Below are 27,164 nucleotides of genomic sequence, written 5' to 3'. Positions count from 1 at the left end.
GATGCACACACACACACACACACACACACACATACACACACCGCAGCAACACTCGCCCAGGTAAGAAGTTATGTTCTTAAACACATTGACCAACTCTGCCAGGTAACATGTTCTGTCTATGGACTGTAAAAATTGCGATAAAATAAGGGAAGAGACAATTTCTCACCTCGACAACCAACGGCGGGTCGTTCATTTTGTCACATAAAAAACCGACTGGCATATCAACACAAAAGTCACATGATTCTTAAAGAGACAGTGTCCCTATAACACAACGAAAACATGTCAATAACAGTGTTTGGTGAATTATGTCTATAGAGTCAACCACAAGACTACACTTTGTTGCTCTATTACTCCACTCCTTGAGCCTCCCGAAATGTCTTCACACTTTGTTGCTCAAACTTAATATTACTCTACTCCTTGAGCCTCCCCAAATGTCTTGCGATATTGATATCCCCCCCTCCCCCCTATGGACTGTTTTAGTTGTTTTATTTTTTCTTATGTTTTGTGTATATGCTATGTGTGACTGTAGCCTACTGCTGCCTGTCTAGGCCAGGACACTGGAAGAGATCTTTAATCACAATGATTATTATTTTTCAATTAAACAATAGTAGTTGCCTTGCATTTTAAAATGTCAATGCACTTTTCATCCCTAAATAACAGTAAAAGCTATTTAATAATTGATTTGCATGCATAGTATACTACACTTTCCATTGAACAATTACCTCTGCTACCATAAATTGACAAATTTATAATGTAATCAAATGCTCTTACACTAGCTGATTTCAGACAAACGTGTACGTTCTTGACATTCGTACCCTAAAAATCTCCTGAATAAAACTACCCCTGAGGTAGTATTTTCTCTGTAGGAAATGTAAATTACCTTATATGTGAATGAGGAGTAGCAAGTCGGTATTTCTCACCACTTCAGTGGGTATGGTGATGACAGTTCAGCATGTCATTGAGTGGCCCCCTAAATGATAATCAGCCTGTTCCCATCCGTCACTGAATGGTTAAAATATATTTATATGTTAGCACTGCTCATTTGTGGTGAACGAATGTTATATGCGTTAACGCGTTATTAACAGCGTAATGCAAACCAATTTTAACGGCGTTCATTTTTTTATCACGCGATTAACGCTCTTTTGGCTTGGCAAACGTTGTAGTTTTTTCACCTGCTGTCTTGCAACAACTAGTCACGTTAGAAAAACTACAACACCATACCGGATCTAGCAACAACGGAAACAAAACAACAAGCACACCGCACAAACTTGTTGGAGCAAGCAAGGATATGGAGCGGGTGAAAAACACCTTCAAAATGTGTGTGCGTGTTTGTGTGTCACTCTTTTCGAGCCTGCACGAGATTTCAATGTTGTCATTAGCTGTTACGTCTTTCTGACCAATCGCAGTTCAAGGCCTACCTGGGCTGTACCACTTCGGGGGGGGCCGCTCAGTTACTCCCCTCTAGACAAAATCGACTTGGTTGCGACGTTGACAGTTTGTCAGCATTGCGGCTGTTGAATGATTGAGAGGTTGCGGGCACACAGCCCAGGCTGCCAGACGGCGCTGCAAGGAACTTTTATAACGCAATGTTGTTATCCCGCAGTAATCAGCCCGACAGCCCCGAAACGTTAACGGCCCACCGGGAATCCTCCCGATTCTCCCGATTACCATTCCGCCACTGTGTGTGCGTGCGTGCGTGCGTGTGTGTGTGAGGGCGTTATTCGGTATCCTGGTAATGTGTATAGGCTTATGTACGGTAGGAATATTCATACTGGTTTAAATAATACATTTTAGTATTTCTCATCTTTGCTGAGCAAGAGTTTTGTTCGAAAGTTCAGTGATTGAAACAAATAAAAGCTTGGGCTATTGAAGTTTTACGGTAGGCTTACCACTGTCATGCACCTACCTGATGTCAAGTGGACCAGGTTGAATTCACTGCGGGTCTCTCTTCTTAAATCCATCTTACCAAATATATTTTATTACTGTCCTTCTCAACACTCTCTGATCTCACTAAAAGGCTAGCAGCACGAAATCAAGGGATATTTAGAATAGAAAAAAAGTGTGATTAATCACAAGTTAACTATGATATTAATGCGATTTATCGCAACTAAATATTTTAATCGCTTGACAGCACTAATAATAGTGTATGATATTATGAATTAAAGACTATGTCGGGTTCTCAGATGTCTCTGGTACTTCCACAACAAGTAAAGACTCGTAATGGTGGTTATCTTGGCCAGAGTCCAGCACCGGTTCGGGTCCCCGCGGGGACCTGATGGGTGACCCGCACAATTTGGATGAAACGGGTGAAAAAATAATGTACTGTGTCGGACACGGGTGCGGGTCAGGTCGGACGCCTGAACAGCGCGTGTCAGTCGCAGGTTTTGCGATTGCGAGCGAGACTTCTCCCGTGCTGGATAAGTTATTCAGGAGCTGAGGAGTCAACTAAAACCGTCCACAGTGGATGATGTGCTTTTTTTGTACAGTAATCTAAAGCACCACGCCAAGACCAGTTAGTGTCATTCCCTGGTGTTCCATCTAATGTGTCTAATTTGCCCTGGGTGCGGGTCGGGCGTCGGTATGAATTTATAGTGGGTCCGGTCAGGTAAGGAATGTAATTCGCGCTACTGTCGGAACACTGGTTGGATGCAAAATAAGACCCATTTATTGATTCTTGGCCATGGTGGAGAAGGAATTGGGGAAAGGAACTTTGACTTTGACTCTCTGAAGTCCAGATTGAACTGCGACTTCAGATTGATGTGGAAGGACCAGAGACGTTGGAGAACCCGATGCAGTCTTTTATATATTATATTAAAGATGTCTATATATTATATTATATCGAAATAGAGGTCCAGGTCTCCCGCCGGAGCTCCCCGAGTGTTCTAGAATATCTTATACAACACGGCCAAAAGCTTGGGGCGACTCCGGTTGATATTAGGAATGAACGACTGCATCTCTGGTACTATGTCATTGCCTCTTTAGCGCTTGTGTGATCTACGGGTCACAAGGTAACGTCAAAATCCATACCAGAGCGCAATTCACACTGGTGTATTCTCTATACCGTTTTAACCATACACCCCTAAGATCCACCCACTAGCACTGATCTGTAATAGGTCTGTAGCGTTAGTGCTTGTAGTTTTTTAAAGCCCCCCCCCCCCCCCCCCCCTCTTACTCTACCTGCTTTAAATGACGCAAAAATCGTCATTTTGCGTCATTTAAAGCAGGTGTTAGAGGTAGACACGGATCTCTCCCGTCTCAGGGGAAAATGAGGGAATGATGCACGACCATTCAAAATTATGACTGGGTTTCTAAAAATACAAAGCTTAATGCAAATGGGTGAAGTGTCCCTTAAAGGGATAATGTATAGAACGCCGGTCATTATTGGGAAAATAAGCCCCGACAAGGCAAACCCGACTTGATTCTCCCTGAAGGGGCTTATTTTCTGATAATGACCAGCATTCTATACATTATCCCGCTTATTACACAAAAAAAAACAAAAAATGACTTCAAACAGTTTGTCTTTTTACAATTTATTTGTTACCATTCGTAGTGTTGATCAGCAGAGAAATAGTTTGCCAAAGACAATATATTAATAATAAAAATAATTGACAGCGGAATGTTTGGAAGGGCCATTCAAGTGAATGAGCATTCTACAGCTTTAAGAAGAGCCGTGTAATAACCTCTGTTCTGCCCTACCTCTGCTAATGGTATGTAGCATTTGTTTTAAAAGACTGTTCCATTTTCACTTATATATACTTGAACTTAATATTTTGAGGTTTAGCCTATAAAATGTGTTTTATGTTACACAGTAAAAACACATGGTTACAAAAAGGTTTAATTATACTTCATGGTTTAAAGATTTGAAGTGATCGTAATTCATGGTAAATATCTAAAATATAATTTGTATTTAGTTAAGAGTATAACACATTTCATATGTGGAAAAACTGTACAGTTAAGATAATTCCTTCATTGCATTAATATTGTGTTTCAACAGTATGTTGAGGATTTTGATGATATCCAATATGGCCAAAAAGAGTGTTATTTCAAGACCCATGTAGTGATAGCCTGTTAGGCTAGGTTTTTTGGAGGCCTTGAAAACCCTCTCGAGAATCTGGCTCGAATTTCCCTTGACGAAGGACTTGTGAGCTAGTGAACATACCTCCTTATCCAAGGGTGGACCGAGATCACCTCTGCCGAGGAGGAGACCATTCTTCCTTTACCTCCATCACTTGAGTATATCAGGTGAAAGCGCTCTGAAGCGCAATACACATGTTTTTGACTCCTGACTCTGACTTGACATTCCCCTTTTTATTAACGCATGCTGAAGTGCAGTAGCGCCGAGATCGTTTATTGGCCTGTGGCATGTGCCACCGTGACCACTGACATACCATGGCATGTGCCGTTCAGGAACAGTAACTGCCGTTCAGGTGGAACGGCATATGCCGTTCAGGAACGGTAATTGCCGTTCCCAACAATGGTATATGACACCAGCACGCCCCGCCTCCTCTGTATAATTTCAAGACAAGTATTGCCGTAAAAGTAAAGCTATATATACTTGGTCTTTATTGACACTATATCACAACATAACGCCGTAAATAAAGGGATTCTCTTGTCCGTTCTGTTGTTAGGATGTGCGATCTGTTTGTTGTTGCTTTTGAAATGACAGATGCTTTTGAAAACAGCCGGACTATCTCCGGGGACGCGCACAACAAGACATGATTGCGGCTGGTCGCTCTCGTCTCTTTCTGCATGACATGCGCGCAGAGCGGGGAGTGACGTAGACTGATAATCCCTCAGAGTCCTCGGTTGCTAAGCGACATCAACGTCTTTGGCTGACTATTTCTCAGCTGATCAACACTACGAATGCTGGTAACAAATAAATTGTAAAAAGACACACCGGGTAAAATTATTTGGCCATATGCTAAAGACGTGTCTAGTTCACCGTCATGCAGGCTGTGTTCAGTAAAATAAATTGCGATGTTTTAATCATTTTGATTGATTTCATACAATCAACAAGCCTCTCCCTGTGTCGTTGTGTGTGCGTGTATCCGAGGTGCGTGCGTGCGTGCGTGGGTGGTTCTTGATTGGGCGATTTTCGAATATTATTCAAATACTTCTCAGCAAATATTGAATAGTATTTTTGCCAGAAATGCACATCCCTAGTACTTACCATTTTATATGAGTGGCATTCCAGTGGAAAAATGGTAGGTGCAAGTATAAACTGGTAATTACCATTTTACATGAGTGGCATGCCAGCGGAAAAACGGTACGTGCCAGTATAAACTGGTAATTACCGTTTTACATGAGTGGCATGCCACCGGAAAAACGGTAGGTGCCAGTATAAACTGGTAATTACCGTTTTACATGAGTGGCATGCCAGCGGAAAAACGGTAGGTGCCAGTATAAACTGGTAATTACCATTTTACATGAGTGGCATGCCAGTGGAAAAACGGTAGGTGCCAGTATGAACTGGTAATTACCATTTTACATGAGTGGCATGCCAGCGGAAAAACTGTGGTTCCAGTAGGAAATGGAACTTTCGATTAACATAATTGGCATGCCAGCGGAAAAACGGTTGGCCTATATGCCATGATACCACTGGATCATGTTGGTATAGAAAGGTTTATGACACTGGATGAGTGTTAAATGATAGGAACCTGTAGGCCTGCTTTAATTTTTTGGTTAAGCACCAATAAGAACAAGTGTAAAACTTAATATTTGGCCTATTGAATAGTTATGAGCTGAAGCAGTCATACAGTAGGCTATATAGGCTATGCTACTAGGACACCTTGATAAAACACGAGTGGAAAAATGGATGACTGTCTAGCCATAGGCTACAGTGCCACCCCATGGTAGATATAGGGACCGGCCTCTGTAGTCATAGACTATAGCTCTAAATCTCTGTTATCGATTAGTCAGACCTGTTTAGGTGGCTAGGCTAACTACCGTCACCGGAGCAAGTCCGGCTGTTTTCAAAAGCATCTGTCATTTCAAAAGCAACAACAAACAGATTGCACATATCCTAACAACAGAACGGACAAGAGAAACGTATAAATCCCTTTATTTACGGCGTTATGTTGTGATATAGTATCAATAAAGACCAAATATATATAGCTTTACATTTACGGCAATACTTGTCTTGAAATTATACGGAGGAGTCCACCTGAACGGCAGTTACCGTTCCTGAATGGCAGTTACCGTTCCTGGTATGTCAGTGGTCGCGGTGGCACATGCCACAGGCCAATAAACGATCTCGGCATCTCTCCTGAAGTGGCCGAACCAACGAAATTAAAGGAACAAAAACTGAACTTAAAGGAAAACTATTTCCAAGGAATTTATTTTCTTATTTTTATTCTCTTATTTTTTTGTCAGCCATTTAATGGTGTTTAAAGATAGTTGTTTCTGACCTAATGTTATTGTCTAAACTGTAAAAATTGCTCAATATTCATGATTGCACTAAACTCCCTTCTATTTAATTTCTAGAAAGTTCAATACAGTCAATTTAAAAGTAACCTGTGGCTCCAGTTAACCATTGTGCTGTCACTTTATTCTTTTCCTCCTTACAAACCTAGTCACTGGCCCATATCTGAGTACTCTACTGCCATAGAGTGTTAAATTTATATATTTTGACTTATTTTGATGTATCTTTATTTACTTAATCTTGTATTGTTGCATGCTATGTGGCTGTTGAGGAACCAAGCCTAAGAATTCAACCCTTGTGTCCTTATGTCCTTATGTCTTACAATGAAAAAAAAAAAAAAAGTAAGATGTAATAAAAGTGACTCTGATTCTAAAGTGTGCATGCATGCAGGCTCGTCTGGCTTCAATGTGGACTTTCTGGAGGATAAGTTGCCTAAGATGGTGTGCTATCTGCCATAGCATTGGGGTTTGAGCAGGAAGATGTCACACCAACATGGAAAGAGACAAGTTATTGCAGAAAGATAACATACCAAAATACGTTCATCAGTCACATCTATCCGTCACATATCTAGATGGACACGCCCACCTGTGATGTCACAATGCTGCACATTTTGAAAACGGCTTGTAATGGCTAATCACACTCACACCTGGTGGTATGATATGTCCCCTTTAAGACCTTGGTATACTTTGACCGATATAAAAGGCTTCAGGGGGGAAGATATCATTACAGAGAATACAACATTCAACTGATGGCGGCAGTGGAAGATTTGCTGATGGTTCATCATGTTGTAACGTGTCGGTGTTGACTGGTATGAGGGCCATGGTTTGCACTAGTGATGGGTCGTTCTCGACTGATTCAGTTTGAATGAACGTATCTTTAACAAGAACGAACCAAACTGATTCTTCTCTCTCGTTTTTCTCGTTCGTTCTCAGACTCGACTCCTCCCAGACCCACTAGTCGCTGACTCGCTGTTCGTTCACTGACTGATTGGTGAAGAGGCAGTGAGCGAGCGTACAATAATATGATTCAATATCAGTGAAATGGTAAATGCATGCTGTCTTTGTACTTTGTGTGTCATGCCAGATTAATCAAATATTTGAATGTCTCGTCAATCTGTCTCGTTCTTTCATGGTTGGTTCTCCACCTAGGATCCCAACCATCATTGCTAAATCAAGTATATTATCTTGCTGATATGTTTAACGTCCAATAATCAACTACACCCCCCCCCCATCCCACTGCGTTTGGTTAAAGTTGTAATGTTGATTGATGACCGACTTCCACAATTGTTTGAGAATGAGAACGAGGGAGGAGCTGAGTCTGACTGACTCAGCTGAGAACCGTGCATTCCATGATTTGATTCACCGCTACCGGAAACTCGACTGAACGAACAAACGATTCTGAACGATTCTTCTTGGCGAACTGACCGACGTGAACTGAATCAAGGAAAACAATCATTGAATCCATCACTAGTTTGCACTGCCACTTTGAGGTTTTTCTAGGTTAGGTTTATTTTGACCCCTTCCAAACTCTTTGTCTAGCAAACTACAATCAATACAAGCACCATCATATTATACAAATTGATGCAAAAGCCTCATGGGAAGGGGCCTTCTTTTTTCACATCTTTATTCAAAGGAAAAGAAGGAATGAGTGAATAATTACATGAATGTGGTACTTGGGGTTAATTTGGTAAGGGAATAGATCTGCATTGTCATAATGTTTGCCAGAGTAATTGCCAAAGTCCTGAAATATATGTTAGGTCATTTGAAGTGGCATCTTCTATTGAAGATACCCATGGAGGCCACTTAAATACATCCATATATGTGGAGAAAGAGCAGATGTGTGTCCAGAAGAGGGGAGAGGGACAGTGCTGTTGCCCAGTCGCCGGCCAACGTAGCCCCCATGGAGCGTCCCATGGCCCAGGCTGAGCTCAGGCCCTTAGTGAGCTTCTAAATCCCCTGACCAGAGCCCAAGCTGAGCAGGAGGTCATCCACTACTTCTTCAAATCTGTGTGAACCGCCGCAAAAACAGGTGGGGTGAGTGAGGGGCCTCATTGAGGGGCGGAGGAAATGAACAGAGATCAACTGTCCGTCAGCTCTGGTGATTCAACATGTTCACAAGCAAGTAGACACAGTGGGAACCAAACACACACTTTCAACACTCTTTTAAAAAGCAATGATAACACATGCAAATGGTGCCATAAGAGAATGAGGTGTGACGACAGCATTAGTGAGAAGTATGTATAGATATACCTGCCTAGTGTTCCAGTCTAACTAGGAGTGGCTCCCCTCTCCTGGCTGTGAATGACTGGAACTGATGCACTCGCTGCGAACCGCCTTCAATCATACCCCCTGTGGAACTCATCATCCCTCATGGGAACCCATGCTAAGATATAAATGCACACATTGACATGACCCATGCTTCTAATAAGCATATGTTTTTTGTCCATATTTCCCATTATTTTTTGCCATTATGGATATTATATCAGTAATATCCTCGCCTACTTACTTGATTAGGAGCAGGCATTTTTTTCCCACCGCTGAAGTGGCTAAATATGACATATTCTATCAATAAGACATCTTCTAATAGCAATGAGCTTTCATAGGCTGATCAACCAGTTCCCCTGTGTATTCCTGTCCAGGGCCGACGGACTGGGGGTGTAAGGTGGACAGGCTTGGGGGGGCCCATGGGAAGTTTCGACTTTTATATTTGTTTTTTTAAGTATTTTTTGATTTTTGTACAAATAGTTTAATAACATGACTAAATGTTACGATGAATATCGATCTAAATGCAAGCTTAGCGGATTAGTTTAATAAATTGGTATATTATTGTTAAAAGCAAAGACCGCTGTGACCACTCTGTGAACACCCCTTGCAAAAAGTGCAAAATGGTTAAGTCCACACAGCTGATTTCACCGCGAATCGCACCTTACTTACGGTGAGACTTTTTTATCTGGATGGAGATGCAGCAATATGTCACTCACAGCCACAGTTAAATAAATTGAAGTCTGGCTCTCAGAAGAGAAAGGTGAAGAAAGACAGGGATAGAAGACAAAATGACGGAAGTCAGGTTCTGACCAACTTATTTTCTATGACAGGTGAGCACAAACATTTAAACACACAAGATGAAACCCCATTCTTAACTACCTCCGTTATCTTTGCTAAAACAAACAGAGACAACCCAGGTAAATATAGTCTTGTGTGGTTTCTTTTTTTTATACAGCAGCATAAATAGGATGTTGAATTATGGTTAAGTCATAATGGGAAGCTTTGTGATATATTGGGGTATGGCCCTTGGGGGGGGGGAGAGGGCATCAGGACTTCTTGTACATAGGGCCAGGAATTTGGTGCTACGCCCCTGTTCCTGTCCATTCAGTCCGCCCGCTACTGGTGTTTTCCCCTGTCTATTTATGTGTCTGACTGTGTGTCCATCAGTATGTCACAAATCCATGTGCATGGGTTTGTACCGGATTTGTTTGGTAGGTTGGGTATTGGCCAAGTAAGAACTGATTTACTTTTCGTGCCAAAAGGACAAAAGGGGGTTTGGCAGGGGTTGTGAATTATTACAAAAACCTGCATAACTTAATAAAGTAATCCCGTAACACCACCAAAAGTGGTGAAAGGTATGTCATGGTACGTGCTGATGGAACGGCACACACTATATATGGCCTAAACACATTCATATTCAATCCTTGTAACTTTTTCAATACAAAATTGTCAACCAGAACTATTGGAAACACAACATGAAGATGAACTAGCCGATGAGATCCAAATGAAAATAACCCTCCCTCTGCCGTCATGGGGATTGCCAGTGTTGCCAGATTGGGCGGGAAATCTGACCCAATCTGGCAACAATGGCGGAGGCGTCACTAAACGATCCTAAGCAGTTTTATTTCAGAGTGCAGCAAAAAGCTCCGCTGCGCTGGAACTTCAGATTGAAATGCTTGAGAAAATGTAACTTGTGTGGACGCTACCGCATTACTTGGCCAATTAAAGAGCTACTTACAAGTTATTTGAGACATTCCTGTTTTTCACCTCCCATATGACAACGTTGTTAACCCATCCACTCTTGAAAAGAAGTTTGCTCTCTGTACTTTTGTAGGCTATCATTTTTTGTGCGGTATAAGGTGACAGATTCTCTAAGAATTTAAGATAAATGTAAATATCTCCAAACTCGTAGTCTGGTCGAGATGTTGCCAACTTCAAAGCAATGAACCCATCAGCGAGTGCTGTGTATGGATCACAAGTTGTGAGTATGTTTATCTTTTCTTGATATCTAATTTAAACATGTATGGTTAAATAGTTGATTGATTGTAGTAGGCCTATTGGAAATCTGCAAGGCTGCAATTCCCCTTGCTGGCCGCTTTTTTTGTCTGTGTTTGTTGCCCTCCATGTAGCCATGATTGTCACGTGACAAAGTATGAATTGCATAACCCGCAACGACAGAGAATGCGTTCGCGAAGAGTGAGTTAATACTGAACAACGTATATTTATGTATATTTATGCAGGATAAATATTATATGCAGTCCGCAATTCTGTTCCATATAGTGGCCGTGATTTGTGTGTTTGAGCTGGTTTCTGCTATTGTGTTAGTTGATTCACTCACTAATCGGGCAGCTAGTGTACAAGCCTTCAACTCGTGTATACATTGCATATGTGTACGTCACTCTGCCGCGCCGTTGTCGGCTGTTATATTCTACTGTGTTAACGTGTGTATGTTGAAGCTATTTATGCCAATTATGTTTCTATAGCATTTATGGGATATTGCTAGTACTGAAGCCCGGTGTTTTAGTATGTTAATCTTGTAATAATTATTTGTCTATTTCTTATTGTCTTACAGAAAACCATTCGTACATTTATTCATTCATTCCTTCATTCATCTGATTATTAATTGAAGCCATCGTTGATGTCATTCGCCTATTCAAGATATATAAACAACAAAAAATGTTCCCTGTGTATGCGTCTACTCTCTGACCGGAGTTGCCGTCCTGGATAAAGTGGTCCCAGCACGCACGCGTACATTCTTCAATAATTTATTTTAATCAAATTTCTCTGTCTCCATGGAGACCAGACTGGTCTATAGTAATGCAGACGTACAGGTTTGTCTGCCAAGGACTTCTTCATTCATTGCCAGCTGAAAAACTTAATAGTTGAGTTAGAATTGTTATGTTTTTTTATATGGACTGTACATCCCGCTGGCAAACATAAGCTATGTTGATAGCCACATTGGCCAATGCTTACTGAATGTAATATGTTGACTTGTTGGTCTGTCTTTCATGCTTTCTTTTGGTTCTACCATTTTAGCTCGCTCTGCCTCACTCTGAAGGGCCCCGACGCCCCTTAAATCTGGAGCTGGTTCTGGGGCCGCCACCTTAGGTTTGGCTGGACAGTTTGACATTACAGGCCCCTTTGTGGCCACCTCCAACAGACTACAACCAGCCCAGGTCCTCCACACACTCGGCACTGCAAAAAGCTCCCACCGCTCAAGACAGAGAGAACAACGAACAGTGGCAGGGAGAGAATGATGAATGAAGGTAGACCAACAGAACTACACAGGTATTGTCTGTGGTAAAAAAGTGTCATTTGTATTCAAGCCTTGTCTGATTGTCCATTCAGGCTTTTAAATAAAGCCTCTACAAGATTATTGTAGAAGTGAAGCGGTAAGACAGCAGACGAGTCCGCACACCATTAAGTCTATGATTACATCTGCGGCCTTGCCTGGCATGTAAATAAGCCATACAATGATTGCAGCTATGACTATTTAATCAGCCATAAATGATTACATCAGCCATCTAATCAATAGCGGTAGCACAACCGTGAAGAGGACGCCATTGTTGTGCTGTGTGATTGGTGGTTGCTTTGTACTATTACACACATAAATAACCACATATAAATAAAAAAAAAAAAACATGTAAACACAAACTTTGCACACACACATACATACATAACCACACACACTTATTATTGTTAAAATTGTCAAATTACAAATTACAATCTTCCAGTAAATGGTGTGCATCCATCGATCGCCGGGCTCGCTCTACCAACCCTCTCTGTTCCTCATCAGGAAACGGTTGACCCTTACCCTGGTTAAGCTTATAACATAAAACTACCCGCATACTATCCAGCCCGGGTCAATGCAGTATTGTGCATTTGTACTCTTACACCTACCGGCTTTTAAAGCTCCAATTAGCCTGACCTGCATGTCTTCAGAGATGGGAGCACTGAGGACTTGAAGGAATCTAACATATGAGATACAAGGAGCAGCAGAAACCACAGAGAGCAACATGACCCCAGGCAAGACCGTCATTAGTCTGGAATGGAACAAGTGTCTGTTTGAACAGAGCCATCCACTAGATACATTGGATGTTCTACCTCTTGAGATCATGAAGTACTACTGATAACACATTTTCTGGCAGTCCGGTGGATCTCTGCTTTGGGCCAACTGAAGTGTGGATTACAACACTGTTTCATCCATACCAGCCTTTAAGTGCTTGCAGTAGAAAATACACACTTTGTTGTTGCTGCCAGAACCTAAATATCTGCTAATCGAAAGCACTACATCCAAAAAGAGATGAGCTTAAAGGATTTTAAACTTCAGGGAACTACTTTTGTCTTCTTTAGTTTATTAATTTGTTAACTTTTTAGAAATATTGAAAATTGGGTTGTGGGTGTGGGTGTTAGTGGCCGCATATTATTGTTGAGTTAACTCATGATTAATCACTTTTTTTTGTTATATTTTATATCCACCAAATTACATGCGATTATCAAATGGAATGACACACTATCATTCATACCAAATGTACTTAATAAACAAAAACTACACCGAGTGATCTTTAGGGGGTTTTATTGACTCACTCAGTGTGGGTTGAATATGAAACTTATGGAACAACACAGATATGGGAATTGTAAACAGGCAGTTACTAAGTACAATTGTTAACCAATAGTTACTACAAGTGTAGTTCAATTCCAATAAGTAGCACAACATATTTGGGAATTGTAAACAGGCTGTCACTTATTCCAATTTTAACCAGGAAGTCACTTACTGCAAGTGTAATTGAATGTAAAGTAAGTGTAAATAAAAACAACAATGAATTCCGATATGAATGTTGACATTCGGCGGGCAAAACCTTTGAAATATATATATATACACACACATATATATATATACTTAATGCAAAGTTAATGCGTCAATTTGTATTAATTGCGTTAAAATAAGATTGCATTAATGTGTTATTATCGCTCTAATCTTAACAGCCCTAAATAAAAGTCATTGTCATGGCAAGTGGTAGACCCACACCATATTACAAACAGTGGGTAAGGTGTTTGTTGTGTTACTGGATTTGTGTCGTGTGGTGAAATAGAAAGTCAGTCGCAGTGTGCATACACAGTTTGCTCAAAATATTATTGGTTGAAAATACTGAACCATGTCCCTCATCCCCCTTTTCGTAATATTTCCCACCAAAACAACACAACATGTGCTGGGGCTCTTAAAGAACATCTTCTGAAGGTTATTGCTGTCTTTTAGGTGTGGCTGCTCTTGTCTTTGGTCCAAAGTTCTTCACCAGTATGTACACACTTACACACACACTGGCTCAAGTACTAGATATGGTGGCAAAAATGTCATAAAATTGTTGTATATTAAAATGACCCCTATGTCATTAAAAACTCAGACCAACAGAAGGAGACCCTGCAACACTCTGCGGCTCCTGCTCCTCCCACTGGAAGTCTAAGAAGTTCCTCTGGCTGACTTCACTCGTCCCTCATGTTCTGCTGGGTTCTGGACTAGAACGTGCTAAATCTGGGGCTGCGTTCCGGGCTAGAACATATACAACTGTATTGTATGGTGATTCACAAACTTGTGGTGTGTGTGTGTGTGTGTGTGTGTGTGTGTGTGTGTGTGTGTGTGTGTGTGTGTGTGTGTGTGTGTGTGTGTGTGTGTAAACACTGTGATGGCTGAAACCCCAGGTGGTGCTCAGGAGAGACTTAAAAGGGGACCAGAGGAGCATGCTTTCATGTCTGTGTGGAGAGCAGGTAGCACAAGAGTGACACAAGAGTGACATGAGGCCATTACTCTACTACTATTTGTGCGTGTGCGTACTGTTGTTAATTTGTGCACAAACATGTTGGTGTGTGTGTGTGTGTGTGTGCGTGCCTGTGTATTGCTTGCCAAAGTATAATAATAGGACATACTAAATTGAATGAAATTAATGACCGAAGATAATCAGTTGTTGGATTATGGTTAGCCGCAGGTTGGGAACAGAAACGTTCACTAAGAGATGTTGATCTGGGGCCGTATTCACGTGGAGTGGCGAATTTAGGAGAAACTCCTAAAAATAATGGGCGCGTCAGTCTTAAATTTAGGACCCCTAATTTATTTTACTAAGAGCAATTCACAAAGTATTTTAGGCCTTAAAGTAGCACCTACAGCGCCTTGCAAAAGTATTCACCCCCCTTGGCTTTATACCCTTTTTTGTTACATGACAGCCTTTAGTTCAAAATTTTTTTAATCTGAATTTTATGTGATGGATCAGAAGACAATAGTCTAAGTTGGTGAAGTGAAATGAGAAAAATATATACATAAAACTATTTTTTAGAAATAAAAAACTGAAATTTGGCATGTGCATATGTACTCACTCCCTTTTTTATGACGCCCATAAAAAGCTCTGGTGCAACCAATTACCTTCAGAAGTCACATAATTTGTGAAATGATGTCTACCTGTGTGCAATCTAAGTGTCACATGATCTGTCAGTACATATACACACATTTTTTGAAAGGCCCCAGAGGCTGCAACACCTAAACAAGAGGCACCACTAACCAAACACTGCCATGAAGACCAAGGAACTCTCCAAACAAGTCAGGGACAATGTTGTTGAGAAGTACAAGTCAGGGTTAGGTTATAAAAAAATATCCAAATCGTTGATGATCCCCAGGAGCACCATCAAATCTATCATAACCAAATGGAAAGAACATGGCACAACAGCAAACCTGCCATGAGACGGTCGCCCACCAAACTCACGGACAGGGCAAGGAGGGCATTAATAAGAGAGGCAGCACAGAGACCTAAGGTAACCATGGAGGAGCTGCAGAGTTCCACAGCAGAGACTGGAGTATCTGTACATAGGACGACAATAAGCCGTACGCTCCATAGAGTTGGGCTTTATGGCAAAGTGGCCAGAAGAAAGCCATTTCTTTCAGCAAAAAACAAAATGGCACGTTTTGAGTTTGCGAAAAGGCATGTGGGAGACTCCCAAAATATACGCAGGAAGGTGCTCTGGTCTGATGAGACTAAAATTGAACTTTTTGGCCATCAAAGAAAACGCTATGTCTGGCGCAAACCCAACACATCGCATCACCCAAAGAACACCATCCCCACAGTGAAACATGGTGGTGGCAGCATCATGCTGTGGGGATGTTTTTCAGCAGCCGGGACTGGGAAACTGGTCAGAGTTGAGGGAAAGATGGATGGTGCTAAATACAGGGATGTTCTTGAGCAAAACCTGTACCACTCTGTGCGTGATTTGAGGCTAGGACGGAGGTTCACCTTCCAGCAGGACAATGACCCCAAACACACTGCAAAAGCAACACTTGAGTGGTTTAAGGGGAAACATGTAAATGTGTTGGAATGGCCTAGTCAAAGCCCAGACCTCAATCCAATAGAAAATCTGTGGTCAGACTTAAAGATTGCTGTTCACAAGCGCAAACCATCCAACTTGAAGGAGCTGGAGCAGTTTTTCAAGGAGGAATGGGCAAAAATCCCAGTGGTAAGATGTGGCAAGCTCATAGAGACTTATCCAAAGCGACTTGGAGCTGTGATCGCCGCAAAAGGTGGCTCTACAAAGTATTGACTTTAGGGGGGTGAATAGTTATGCACTTTGACTTTTTCTGTCATTTTGTCCTATTTGCTGTTTGCTTCACAATCAAAAAAACAAAAACATCTTCAAAGTTGTAGGCATGTTCTGTAAATTAAATTATACAAATCCTCAAACAATCCATGTTAATTCCAGATTGTGAGGCAACAAAACACGAAAAATGCCAACGGGGCTGAATACTTTTACAAGGCACTGCAAGTCTAGAAGAGCTTAAAAGTCCTCGAGAGGACTCTTAATTCAGTAATACCTATTCACAAGGAATCTGAAAAGGGCTGCGAGACAAAATGTTTTGGAGACAATAGAGGACTGTGAATTGAAGAGATATAGGCTAAATCGTGAGGGTATCAAACTTGTGGTTGAATTAGTGCGGAATGCAATAACGTCCCCAACGAACAGGAATTAACCCGATCAGTCCGTAGATAAAATGTTTTGCAACACTTCAATATTTAGCAACAGGGAAAATGCAACTTTGCAATGCCGATGATTTAGGAATATCGCAACCATCAGTGATGGCTAAAACACACGGGGGCAATGTTACAAATTTACCTTTATTCATGCTTAATTATTTTATAAATAAATCACTTGAACCATCATTATTCGTCTGATGTATGAATAGTAATACATAACTTTAATCATAATTATTTCAGATATTGTTAGTAATAAATCACTTGAATCAATATTTATTTAATATGTTAATAGTAAAAATCACTTTAATTATCATTATTTATTTCGAATAATAATCAGAATAAATCACTTTAATAATAATAATCATCTTTATTTAAACAGTAGCACTGTAAGTTTCAAGTAAAACATAATATAACTACTCCTACTTATGATTAGTATCTAATCATTTATTGTAAGATGATTTATTGTATTATGTTTATAATCCGCTCAGTAGCAATTGGTCTTGGGACCAGTTGGGCTTTCGCTTGCGTTTCACTTCTTTGTCTTGGCTTTCATTCATCATGATAGGAGGACTTGAACCGCGGTATGGGCTGATATTTAAAGTGTTTAAGTGCTGGAAATATGCTGATTGGATAATAGTTTGCAGGGTGCTTTTAATTACCTCCTTGATATAATACAATTTACGTATTTTTATTGTTTGCTCTCTCTCTCTCTTTAACGTGCCTAAAACGTCATTATCGTGGTCTGCACAAACTTGTCATGAGTGTATTCTGCCAACTGCACTGTCCATTACTATTGGATAGGACTTCCTTTGTAACCTAGGCTATTTCCTTATTTTTCGTTGATATAGTGGGCTTGTTTGTTGGATGTTGCGGATGAGTTTCACCAAGACCGCCTGCACTGAACCACCAATCACTGTACTCACCGCTTCTAAACTCGTGCACAAGAATCTATGTAAGGGCGGGTCACTCCTCACTTAGTGATTTATCCTTAGTATGAGTAGGTTTCAGAGGCTTTGTGAATTAATTTTAAGAAAAAACTCCTACTTAAAAGCTTTTATTGCGAGTTAGGAGCACTCCTAGCGGTAAGATAAAAAGCTTTGTGAATAAGGCCCCTAGACTATATATTAAGGGGAGCCAGTACCCAGGTATAGGGGAACCCCTTTGTCATATAATAATGAGCTTCTACTAGTGCAGTGTGCAAATTAAACGTTTAGCATTATTTCTTTATATTCTTAAATTTAAGATAACCAAATAAGGTAATTTTCTCTTTTTGCACCATACAAGCGGTTACAAATTCAATTTTCTTTTTCACTTTTTTCAAAACATTGCTTTTTCATTCAGTTATTTGACACGTCCCAATAAGGGTAGATTATTAAACCATTAATTTAGTGTGTGTGGGCAATAAATGATTGTGTTTGTTTACTAATGGCGTTCATGTAAACTAATTATTAATTAATTATTTAATAGCATTAAATTGGGGGAAGGGTCAAACCAGCTAACCTTAAACCCTATCCACTATATAGTGATTATTACTGCATTTACTTATGTTTGATTGTTAAATAAAGTACCGCTATTGTAAAGTGTTACCAGTTATTTAAAAAACACACTATATACACACACAAAATGTTATTAATGTGAATTGTTTAATGCTAAACTTGTTACGGCGTTTGCCGTGGATTCTAGTGGGAGCTAGGATCACTGTGTGTTTTGTCTGTGTGGATGTTTCATGTTATGGGCGGAGCTAGCGAACTCCAGCTTCTCCGGACTCCTCCTTCTCCACCTCAACCTGACACACCTGAGGATCATCATAATCAACCCTTCCTGTTTATCAACCCTGGCTTCCCAACCACTCATCGCCAGATCGTCAAACCCTCTACCTACGTTAGTAGTTGGCCTGGTGTATCTCTTAAATGTATCTCTTGTATTGTTCTTGTATTCTAGTCTATATGGTTCTAACCCTCTGCTCCTGTCCAGACCATCTCACCACCACGGGTCTGTTCCTCCATGCCGCCTTCCTGGCTCCAACACCAACCCGGCTGCATCAACCAGCCTCTGCTCATTCCCAGCAATAAACATTTGTACTGTTACAACTCTCGTCAGTGTCGTGCGTTTGGGCTTCCCCTTCCTTGGACCGCAACAGAACTACCAAATTTGTAATTTTCAAACTTTGTAATGAAGGAAGCTGCCCGTCCTAAAAGCATCCTCCAGACAGAAGCTCCAGTTGGGCTTTTGTAAAACAGCTTCTGCTCTACATTTACATTCAGGGGATTTTGCTAACGCAACTTCCACCCATTCATTCTCACAATCGCACACCGACGGTGGAGTCAACCACGTAGGGCGACAGTCAGCTGGTCAGGAGAAGTGAGGGTTAGTCGTCTTGCTCAGGGACACCTCGACACTCACAGGAGCCGGAGATCGAACTAGCAACCTTCCGGTTAGCAGTCAACCTCCCTCCTGAGCTAATGTTACATCTGTCGCTTCTGCTTTGTGTAGCTAACCAAAGCTGACAAATAACCAGTACTTCCTTTATGGTCAGCATCCAGTGTGTGTGTGTTCCAAGGTGTGTGTGTGTGGGTCTTCACCTTTTGAGCCAGGGTCCCATGTGGGTGTGAGTGTGCATGCATGTCCCTGTATGGTCAATTACACCTGAAAGAAAGTCCTACGCCACTGCGACCAATAGCAAAGCAGGGTGAGAGGGCACAGGAGAAGTCCACCGCAAGAGAGAGAAGGGTGAAGAGCAAGGGAGTAAAAAAGATGAGAAGAATGAGTCAGAGAGCTAAGAAGGGCGAGGGAGTTTCAGAGCTGTGCAGCAGAATAATAAGGGAGGAATTTTGATAACAAATGACCTGTCATAGTGGCTGTATATCCACAGAGTTGGAGAGAGAGGAAGAGAAGGGGGAACTCGGCTTATCACTTCAAAGCTGCATCCCTGCCTTCCCAGGGGAATGGGAGAGCAGTTGAAGTTTTCCTTTGAGCAGTATGTCAAGTTTTATCTCCCAAAAGGGTTTACCTTCTAGGAAGGGTTTACCTCCAGAATGGTTTTACCTTCTAGCCAGGGTTAACCTCCAGAAAGGTTATACCTTATAGGGTTTACCACCCAAACCTTCGGCCTGGTTCTGGGTTTGACTCTCACAATCCAAAACTTTACCCCTAACCCCTGACCCCTAATCCCTAACCTCTGCTTGCTCCCTGACGTTTTTTTTGACTGATAGTTAATTGCTCAAATAAATTCTGGACAAGTAGCAATTACACATCAGTCAAGTGTGGATTTCTTGTACGAGAAACAGATTTCTAAATCTGTTGTACTGTTTCAAAATGATAATTGAGGCCTGTAAAAGCATTTTCTAATACTCATAAGGAGCAGCAGCAGTAGTAGTGTAATGTGTTCTTAATGTTCTTAATTTTTGGATCAATTTATTTAGAGTAGAAATTGCTATCTCTCACTCTTGTCCTCCTCTACTAACTCCTTTAGGCTACGTTTACATGATGAAGGTCAGAACAGAAGACCAAAAGTGGCTTCGCGTCTTCACTTCTTATTCCGCGTTTAGACAAGCCTTTTCGGAAGGAAATCTGCCTGCATACGGTGACGCAAAAGTGTGTGGAATTCGATTGGGTATGCATGCCAGGCGGCTAGGTGGTGCTGTGATACACTATCACACAACATCGCCATGTCTGAGCGCATGCATAGAATCTTCCTTATTCTCTTATCTGCGCCGCGAAAACCTAAACATAATTACAGATCCTTCTCTGTTCAGTAATACTATCTTTATATTATTACTATTATTATATTATCATATCCTGTATATTTCGTGGAAAGACTCCTGTAAGTTTATTAGAGATGCCAGAGCAGTTTGACGGCCCGACGCATGGAAATAATCCAACATGTTTGTTTAGTTTCCTGTACTGGCGCATGTATGTGACGTAAACGCGTACGCGACGTGAGCAGATCTGTTTTTTTTTTTTTTTCTTTCGTTTTTAAGCCCCAAAAACGCTGTCACCGTCTAAACGAAAGGCACTTCCGATGAAATATTTTGTCGTTTTTACCCGCAAGCGTCCTCGTGTAAACGGGGCCTTAATTCTGCTCGTTTCTCTGCTCTGGCTGTCAGCCTCTCTGACACCTCTCCAGTCCAATGGCCTCTTGAAATATTGGCGAATCTAATGGAACAGAAGAGCCAGGGTTTGTTAATACTTTATAACTGACCCTGCCCTTTTCCCTTCCACAATGCTGTTTTTCATCTTTACCTAACCCAACTTTGACTCTCTGTCTCTCTTCCTATGTGTGGGAGTTTTGTATAAAAGCCTTTGCTATTGTCCAGCCAGAGAGTGTCTACTTCTGAGTTAGTTTACTGTTGAGCTGGGACATTTGTTTGACAAAGGTGATCCTACTAAACTCAATGGCCATAAGCTTACGCTTATTTTCAAACTGAATGCAGATTTTAAATCACAGTTGTTTTTATTGGTGTGTGTCGATGTGCATTGTGTGCGTGACTGTGAATGCTTGTGTATGTGTATCTGCACGGGTGTGTGTTTGATATTCTGTCTTGACATTTCTGCATCTGGAGAAGTCATTCTATATTCATATCTAAATCCCATCGTACATAATTGAGGGAAGAAGACAGCATAGCAGGATTAAGGTCAGCCCTGTTAAACACACAAACCTGATGAATTTTGCATCACTTTCCAGCGCTTAATGTTGTTTTACAGAACCAACATAGAGCCGCATGGTTTACTCCTGATATGACCTGTGCTGGCTTCCGCTGTCCTACTTATGTCCTTAATTCACTTCACAATGTGTTCTACTCAGTCGGGCCTTGGTGTATCACAACGACCCATCTGTCTGTCCCGGCCCCGCTTCTCTGTCAGTCTATCATTCCTGTCTATCGTATCTGTGTGTCTGTCCCCTGCCACTCATCCATTTCCCTTTCTCCTTCTCTTTTGCTTTCCCTCAGTAGGTTGTGGTTGTGATTAAACGTCGGTGCTTTCGTTACAGCAGACTGAATCACACACACACACACACAGGGGTGTGCTCTGTCATTTGAACAGGGGTGAGGTAAGAATTGTAACTGATGCTGCCATGAATTTGACTAAGCTAATGATTTTAATTCATGACAATCATGAAACCCAAACAATATAAAAGATTTTTATTTGAAATAAGACATGGTGTTTATGGGGCGGTGTGTGCCAAGATTGTTTAAAATGATTGGCCTGTGAAGATGCTGTAGGTAAGGTTCAAGAGCTATTATTTGAGTCTAATTGGCTAGAAATTATATAGCCGTCCATCAGCTATTAGTGAGTGAAATGCTCTGGAAGAATATATGTTTCTAGTTACCTGCGCGCCTGCAAGTGTATGAGACCACATCATACAAATACACATGAAACAATAATTACAAAGTGTCATAAACAATATTTATAAAATAAATGTAGTGTCTATGTCCGAAAAGGAGTGGGCGGAAGCCGAATCTTATGTATTCCCACCCCTTATGCAACTGCTCATAATTATCTGCTGTGAATTTATCAGTTTTAAACAACTATTTACATAATGTGTGTCAAATTATTTGTATTTATACAATGCTCTAATATTTAACAAAAATATGCAAACAAACGAAAACAAAGAAGAAAAAAAACCTCTTTGTAACTCTTTTAAACTGAATTATGTTTGTGCTAAGCTTTACTTCCTATTCTAAACGATTCCACAAATTCACCCAACATAGTCATCCACATACTTTTAAGAGTTCTGAAATTGTATTTTTTTAAATTAAGTTCCCCTCTCAAATTATACCCACCCTGTCTGTCCAGAAATAGTTTTTGGATGTTTCCCGGAAGTAGTTGACTTCTTGCCTTGAACATGATTTGTGCAGTCTTAAATTGAACCAAATCGGTGAGCCGCAGTGCGTTTTATCTATTGGACTTGAGTCTCTGTTTTATGATTTCCAAATAGCATAATCTTTGTTTTGCTTAATCGAGAGATAATTTGTTGACATCAAACCAACGTTTACATTTTTTTTTGTTTCTGCTGTTATGACCTCCAAAATTCAATCTGGTCCTCCTGTACAATTGTCTGACTCATTTATTCCCTCACTCTCCACCTCAAGCTGGTGTGTGGTGAGCGTTCTGCTGCAGATTGGCTGTCGTACACCACCCAAGTGGGTGCTATACTCTGGTGGTGGTGAGTTGGGTCCCCCCCCTTCACTGTAAGTGTCTTTGGGTCATTGAAAAGCGCTATATAAATATAATGAATTATTTATTTATTTTTAAAAGCCATTTCAAATTATCACCGGAACAAAAAAATATTTTTATCATCCGCAAATAGAATAAATGTCAGTATATTTGATATTCTGCATATGTCATTGATGTATACGATGGAAAGTTTCAGACCTAACAAAGACCCTTGAGGTACTCCACAAGTCATGTTTGAATATTTTGATTCATGATCACCTATTTCAACAAATTGTTGCCTGTTTCTTAAGTAGCTTCTCGGCCATCTAACCAATGTACAATAAAAATCAAAATCATTTAAGGTTTATGGTTTCTGAGTAAGGAAAAGGGACATTACTAGAGTGCTTGCAGGGGGATAGAACAATAACCATGCAGTCAACAATCAAAAGAATACTGAAATGTCTGCATTGCACAGGGTACTGCTGGTAATTCATATGTAAAACGGAGGGAAACATACATTTTCATGACATAGAAAACTTTATAGAGGCAGGCCAGATCTTCCCTTACACCAGATTGCAGAGTTTAGGGTGGGCAATCGTTTCAATGAAGTTGGTCGTCGGATGGAATACATGGAGAGAGCATACTTATATGTTTATGTATATATTTAATTTTTTAAGTATTTATTTATTTCAGTTTACTGGTCAAAATAACTAAACAGTAGGTCACAGTTGACGCAGCAAAAACATAGACCCTCTACCCCCTACCACCAACCCAGTCAGAATGATTTGTGCTTACAGAAAATAAAATAAAGTTAAAATGTAGGATGAGCTGCAAACTAACACCACATTTACCGTATTTTCCACACTATAAGGCGCACTTAAAAGCCGGTAATTTTCTCAAAAATCGACAGTGCGCCTTATAATTCGGAGGGCCTTATATATGGATCAATTGGTTAATTGGTTGATCCATACTGGTTGTAAACGGCGCTCTGTCAAAATGTTTCAGTATGAAAAACCAATAAAAACAATTTAATAATAATTAAAATGTTTCACTACGACTACGATAAAGCCACACCGCTTGCAGCATTACGGCTATCGTAGTCAGTGCACACAGCATTTTACTGCGCTTACTCACAGTCCCACACCACGTCACGTATAAAGACTCCAAAATGGCACCTTCCAAGAGACACGCTTACGACGCAGAGTTCAAGCTCAAGGCTGTCAGTCACGCAGTAGAACATGGGAATTGAGCAGCAGCGAGAGAATTCAACATTAATGAATCAATGGTACGGAAGTGGAGGACGCAAGAAGATGACCTGCGCCAAGTAAAGAAAACTAAACAGAGTTTCCGAGGGAACAAAGCAAGATGGCCACAGTTAGAGGACAAACTCGAACAGTGGGTTGTTCAACAGAGAGCAGCAAGTAGAAGTGTCTCTACAGTCACTATTCGAATGAAGGCAACAGCGCTAGCACGGGAAATGAACATCGATGAATTTCGAGGCGGTCCTTCTTGGTGCTTTCGTTTTATGAAAAGATGTAAACTCTCCATCCGCAGACGAACTACCGTCTCGCAACAACTTCCAAAAGATTACCATGAAAAGCTGGTCACTTTCCGCGCATACTGCAAAAAGAAGATCACTGAAAAGAAAATCCAGCCAGAGCACATCACCAACATGGACGAGGTGCCACTCACCTTTGATATTCCCGTGAACCGCACGGTGGAGAAAACGGGGACCAGTACGGTGTCTGTACGCACTACAGGGAACGAGAAGTCATCCTTCACTGTAGTTCTCGCCTGCCAGGCTAATGGCAAGAAACTTCCACCAATGGTTATTATCAAGAGGAAGACCTTGCCAAAAGAAAACTTTCCAGCCGGCGTCGTCATCAAAGTTAACCCGAAGGGATGGATGGATGAGGAAAAGATGAGTGAGTGGCTGAGAGAAATTTACATCAAAAGACCGGGTGGCGTTTTCCACACAGCTCCCTCCCTGTTGATCTACGACTCCATGCGCGCCCATATCACCGATGCTGTCAAAAAACAAGTGAAGCAAACCAATTCGGAGCTTGCCGTCATTCCGGGTTGGTTAACTAAAGAACTCCAGCCGCTAGATATTGGTGTCAACAGGGCGTTCAAAGTTAGACTGCGAGCTGCGTGGGAGCAGTGGATGACAGAAGGCAAACACACGTTCACCAAGACGGGGAGACAGCGCCGGGCGACTTACGCCACTATCTGCCAATGGATCGTGGATGCCTGGGCGGATATATCGGTCTCAACTGTGGTCAGAGCTTTCAAGAAGGCAGGTATCACTGAACTGCCAGACAACAGCAGCGACACGGACACCGATAATGACGAGAGGGAGCCCGGCATGTTGGATGCCGTACTCGCCGAACTCTTCAATTCGGACACTGAAGGGGAAGAATTCGAGGGATTTGTGGAATGAACTGGAAAAAGTAACTGAACAATTTTGAGTTATGCTAACGTTTGAATTAGCGGTATAAGACTGTTTCTTTTTCTGTTTCGTGTTTACAAATGAACAAAGTTGTCAGAACGCTTAATGAAGTTTGACTTTGTCTGACTGTTTTGTTGACATTCCCTTTATGGCTGGTTCAGACCACACGACAGATATTCCTCCACTATTAGGAAGGTCACACTATACGATCACAGAGCCAGGAAATCGGGCGGAAGACTGGCCACACTACAAGATTCGAGGGTGCGATGCTCTACTTTGTATCATTCACGTTTGCAAGATATTTAAAAAATCTAAGGTTTGGAACTGCGTAATTGTGTTTTACTTTTTTGTCAAAAAGGTTCCAGTTTTATATCTGCTAAATGCAGCAACTCGTCCTCACAGTTGCATTGCGCGTGACGAGCTATACAATTAGCACATCTCTATCTAGTGGATGCATAACGCATCCCCAGTCAAACGTTTGACTGCAGTATCTTCTATGCTATGCGCCTTATAATCCGGTGCGCCCTATTTATGAAAAAAGTTCTAAAATAGGTCATTCATTGAAGGTGCGCCTTATAATCCGGTGCGCGTTATAGTGCGGGAAATACGGTAAATATCCGATAATTGGGCCATTTAATGTAAAGCTGTGTATATTGTATAGTGGGTGTATTACTTTTACATTGTAATTATTGAAAAGAGCATGACTCGTTATTTATAAATCGTATTGTTAAACTGCCATAAGCTTATTGTTGTCAGTAAGTAACAGGATGCAACAAATTTGACTTTGGCTACTTTCTCAAACTGTCTGCATCAGAGAGCACACATCAGTGAACAAGAATTGAAGTCCTTCAAAACATTTGAAATACTTCCTACTATACGATGCCCATGTTTTGTATGCATATTGCTGGGGCCTGTATCTCAAGAGCGCAGTTGATATACAATGGTCATCGTCATCTTGCCATTTTTTTTTTCCTTGATAATAGTGTTGGGCAACAGAAATCAGTCATTAACTTCTAATTATATATGTTTTTTTAAGGTGTACATTAAGTGTCAAAATCAAAGTCTTCCATGAAATCCATTGCAATCTTACTTCATTCAAGCTAATAGAATTGGTTGTGTGCTTTTCCTCTTGGCTACATGGCCAAGAGGGGGACCAATAACGGCCCCTTACATGGCCATGCAGGGCCCTCACATGGTGACGGTGAAGACATGTGGGAATTTGAGAAAGAATGAACTACATACAACAGTCAGGGGACCAATATAACAAATACATCCAGCACTACGTTTATAGATCTGTACATTTAATTGCTCAAGGGCTGTTTGAGTGAATTGTTTGTTTGGATGGTCAGTATTCATCTGTCTGCCAAACTACCAACCGTCCTTCCAACATGATCCTGTACGTAGGCCTCGTGGAAAATAATGTTTGTCATAAACTCTGCAATGCGGCTTCAGGACAGTTCTGGCTGGCCTCAAGTATAATGTGACCATATTTCCATGTGACCATGAAAAATGGGGAAATTTGTAGATGTTTGGCAGTTCACGTGTCCACAAAAAAATCCCATATTGTATCTTTATATTTAATAAGGGGACATTTAGTTTGATATGTTTTCCTTATTCAATTAATTACGTTAGTTTTCCTTATTCAATTAATTATTTTAGTTAAGTATAGTGCAGGTATGGGTATCATTTTGTGTAAAACTAAAATTGCTTCAGTTCTGTAACGCAATTTACAGTTTTTTAAATGTTTTACTTCAGTATAATAACAATGCTTTGTTTATTTGTGGATTTATTTCTCTGTTCAGCTCCACTCTTTGTATTGGAATTGTACTGAAGAAAGTACCGGAGCATATAAAGGACTGTATAGT

This window comes from Pollachius pollachius (assembly GCF_949987615.1).
Source record: "Pollachius pollachius genome assembly, chromosome: 2".
In the NCBI taxonomy this organism is placed as follows: domain Eukaryota; kingdom Metazoa; phylum Chordata; class Actinopteri; order Gadiformes; family Gadidae; genus Pollachius; species Pollachius pollachius.
The sequence above is the reverse complement of the archived record's forward strand: the minus strand, read 5'-3'. Positions refer to the sequence as shown.